This window comes from Marmota marmota, unplaced genomic scaffold, assembly GCF_001458135.2.
Source record: "Marmota marmota marmota unplaced genomic scaffold, marMar, whole genome shotgun sequence".
NCBI lineage: Eukaryota > Metazoa > Chordata > Mammalia > Rodentia > Sciuridae > Marmota > Marmota marmota.
The window spans coordinates 72333989-72338467 of record NW_026000026.1 but is presented as its reverse complement, the minus strand read 5'-3'; the positions used below and the strand labels follow the sequence as shown (position 1 = coordinate 72338467).

Genomic DNA, 4479 nt, shown 5'->3' with positions numbered 1-4479 from the left:
ATGGCAATATGTAAATCAATGGATGTGTAACTGATGTGATTCTGCAATCTGTGTATGGGGTGAAGGTGGGAGTTCATAACCCACTTGAATCAAAGTGTGGAATATGATATGTCAAGAAATTTGTAATGTTTTGAACAACCAACAATAAAAAATTAAAAAAAAAAAGAATTAGATGGTTTTAGCTCTGTGGGTTTAGTTCTGTTTCCTCTATTCTATTCCACTGGTCTATGTATCTGCTTTTATGCTAATACCATGCAATTTTTGTTATTTTGACTCTGCAGTATATTTTGAAGTAAGGTATTGTGGTGTTCTTTTTTGCTCAGGATTTCTTCAGCTGTTCTGGGTCTTTTGTGCTTTCTTATGAGTTGTAGGATTAGTTTTTCTAGCTTTGTGAAGAATGTCCTTGGTTTGTTTGTTTGTTTGTTTATTAGTTGGAATCAATTATACATGACGGTAGAAAGATCTTTGATTAATTATATACAAATGGAGCAGAATTTTTGACTACTCTGGTTGTGCATGAATTAAAGTTTGTATAATCATACATGTAACATGTAACATACATTTGTGTAATCATACCTAGGGTAATGATGTCTGTCTCATTCCACCATCTTTCCTACCCCTTTGCCCTCTCTCCACTTCCCTTTTCCCATTTAAAGTTTCTCCACTTATCCCATGAACCCCCTCCATATGGATTAGCATCCACTTAACAGAGAAAACATTCAGCTCTTGGTTTTTCAGATTGACTTATTTCACTTAGCATGATATTCTCCAACTCTATCATTTACCTGCAAATGCCATAACTTTATTCTCTCTTAATGCTGAGTAATATTTCATTGTATATATGTACCACAGTTTCTTTATCCATTCATTTATTGAAGGACATCTAGGTTACTTCCATAGGTTAACAATTTAGAATTGTGCTGCTATGAACATTGAAGTGGCTGTGTTGCTGTAGTATGCTCTTTATAAGTTTTTAGGGTATAGACTAAGGAGTGGAATGGCTGGTTCAAATGGTGGTTCCATTCCAAGTTTTCCAAGGAATCTCCATACTGATTCTGGATTGGTTGCACCAATTTGCAGTCCCCCCCCCCCAGCAATGCATGAGTGTGCCTTTTCCCCCATATCCTCGCCAAAACTTATTGTTGCTTATTTTCTTGATAACTGCCATTCTGACTGGAGTAAGATGAAATCTCAAGAGCAGATTTGTGTTGAGAGCCACAACAAATTGCTGCAGTCTGGCTGGGCACAAATCACGAGCCACTGAAGCAGGAACAAACTTTATTTTTGAACTGCAGGAAAACACTTCACACAGCTCCCGGGGAATCCTCCCAAACACCACGCTGCTTGTCCAGGAACCCCCAGCCAGAAATATCTCTCCCGGAAATCCCTCCTCCTGCACTTCCCCAACCAATGGGAACTCTCGGGGAATCCCCGGAAATCCCCACGAGAACTCCAAAATAGTGCGAGAACTCAAAAGTTGCGGCAGAGGCGGATAGTAATGCCTCACCTGTCAAGCAATACTGTTGGCAAAATGCCAGGGGCCATACAGACTCCGCCGTGGCTCTCAGCAACAAATCAAGATGGCGCCTGGCATTTTGCCAGAAGGAGTGGTTGAGAAGTAACGCCAACAAGCCATTAAGATGATGATAATTAAGTTAAGTTGTGTATAATTATTAAGATAATGACTGCTGTAACTGGCTGATGCTAAATTGAAACAAGCTGTATATTCAGTTGTGTATATAAACCTCTGCTGTCCGGCAAAAAGGCTGCTCCTGCTACCTCAGGTGCCCGCTACTTTTGAGTTCTCGCGGAGTTCCCGTTGAGTTCCCGTTTGCCGCAGTCTGGCTGGAGCAAACTAACCGGGGGGTGACGAGCAACTTGTGTACATTGATACAGCAGGAGTGGGAGCCGTTTATTGTAGGACAGGAGGGGTATATATACATTACACACAGCTTATCTTAATTAACATAAACTAGATACAGCAGTCAACCAATAAGGAATCTCCACACTTAATGGCTCGCTGGCGTTACTTCACAAACCACTCATTCTGGCAAAATGCCAGGTGCCATCTTGACTTGTTTACAGACCCTAACACCGTTGAGTTCCCGTTGGTTCTCGCGGAGTTTCCGTTGAGTTTCAGTGGATTTCCCACTGGGTTCGGGCAAAAAAGTAGTTCCTGTTTGAACCTACAAGTGGCTCGTGGCCTCCCGGTTATTTGTGCCCAGCCAGACTGCGGCATTTGGTGGCCCATACGGGGAATGCCTGAAGCTTGGAGGTAAGTGAAACAGATCGCCCCTGAGGGCAGGGCGAGAGAATGGGTGACCATTTCAAAAAACAATGTGTTCTTGTTTTGATTTGTTACCTTTCTGTTTCAAGCTGCCTGCCCCTAGAAATAAATAGGATGCTAGAAAAGTTGTTTGGCCCTGAGGAAGAGATAGAGATAGACCACGAATACACATGTCAAGAAAATAGAAAAACTGATACAACGAATTTTTGTTCCGTTTTATTTCGGTTTTGTTTTGTGTTATCTTGTTGGGTTGCGTTATCTTTATAGCAGAAATATGGAATTAAAAATTAGTAAAAACCAAACCAAAAGGGTGTTAAGTAAATTGCTAGAGGAAGGAGGCATCTCAGTAAAATCAAGAACAGTTAGGGAATACATTAAGAGGATACAAAGGTGTAGCCCATGGTTCATTAAAGAGGGGTTGTAAAATATATCACAATGGAACCATCATGGTGAAGATTTAAAAAGAATAGAAAAGGAAAGCCCAAGAACTCTGCCAGTTGGCACATTACCATTGTGGATGTTGGTACAATCTTGTTTGCTTAGTCTAGGAGAAGACATCCTATATCAAGTAAAAGAGGAAGTCTCTCGAGTTAGTCAGACAAGGGAAAAAAGTTTGGAGGAGGAAGGGCTATCAGGTGAGAAGTTACAATGGGAGGTTGCTACTAACACCTTTCTATCACCGGAGGGTGTGGGTGTCCAACCAACAGCTCCACCTATGTATACGGAGACAACATATGCTGAGTGGCCCTCAAATCCCATAGTTGATAGATAGGATCCTGAGACAGGACCTCAAAGATTAGCATGCCCTGTATTTTAGGAGGCAGGAGGGCAGCGAATTCACCATGCTTTAGATTTCAAAACAGTGAAGCAGCTGAAAGAGGCTGTAACAACCTATGGTCCTCAAGCACCGTTCACTGTAAGTATGGTCAAATCCATTACCAACTTGAACATGATGCCAACAGATTGGGCTAGTATGTGCAAAGCTGTGCTAAATGGAGGACAATATCTGTTATGGAAGGTTGCCAATCAGGAATTTAGCACGGAGACTAATTTAGCACAGCTAGGTGAAATGCAGCAGCCAGTTATCCTCAGAGAAATCTAGATATGTTGTTAAGAGAAGGACCTTATGAGGGTCAGTTGCAACAAATTAGATATGATCCTGCCATATAATCACAAATTGCTTCAGGTGCGGTTAGGGCATGGAAAACTTTACAGGGGCATGGAGATTTACAAGGTCAATTATCTAAGGTAATACAAGGACCTAATGAACCTTATGCTGAATTTGTAGATAGGCTTATACAAACAGCTACCAGAATCTTTGGGGATGTAGAACAAGCATTGCCATTAATAAAACAACTAGCCTATGAACAAGCAAATAGATGGTGCAGGGAGGCCATTAGACCATGGAAACATGGAGATTTAAACACATATATTAAATTATGCAGAGACATTAATGAACAAGGGCAAGTCTTGGCAGCTGCAGTACAACAGGCTTTAGGTGCCAGGCCAAAAACATGCTACAATTGTGGACAAACAGGACATTTTAGAAGGATTTGCTCCATAGGAGGAGGGTTTAACAAAACTGGATATGATCAAAGGGGTAGAATACCAGGTATTTGCCCACGATGCCTAAAGGGAGACATTGGACTAATGAATGCTGTTCTCAAACCACTATAGAGGGTACTCCGTTATCAAAAAACGGACAAGGACCAGGTGTTTACCCCCAATATCCTGGAGAACAGCATTGGGCTCCATTGCCAAAAAATGGACAGGGGGGCCCAATGCTCCGGGGCCCATGACCACAAATATACAGGGCATTGGAGGAACCCAGCAACACCATCAGGGTAGTGCCCAGGACACATTATCCATCAGATCCCTCATTAGACAAACCAGAGGGAGCACAGGGTTGGACATCTGTGCCTCTGCCAGAGCAGTACTATCTCCAGAGATGGGAGTTCAAATCATTCCCACAGGGGTAAGAGGACCTCTTCCCCAAGGAACAGTAGGCTTATTATTAGGATGCAGTTCTTCTACTCTAAAAGGACTTATGAAAAGTCCTGGGGTAATTGATCCCGATTATGAAGGTGAAATAAAAATTATAGCCAGTTCTCCAAAGGGTATATCAGTAATTTCACCAGGAGATAGAATAGCACAGTTACTAATAATACCCAGCCTACATGATAAATTTTCCA

At 41.9% G+C, this 4479-nt stretch overlaps 1 long non-coding RNA gene across 1 annotated transcript in view; it reads left to right on the top strand.

Moving 5' to 3' along the window:
- Positions 1-4479, top strand: part of LOC125619104 — a 22501-nt gene that overhangs the window by 4658 nt on the left and 13364 nt on the right. Inside the window, exon 2 of the long non-coding RNA XR_007350595.1 lies at positions 4426-4441. This is a non-coding gene — a long non-coding RNA (uncharacterized LOC125619104). The remainder of the gene's footprint in view (positions 1-4425; positions 4442-4479) is intronic.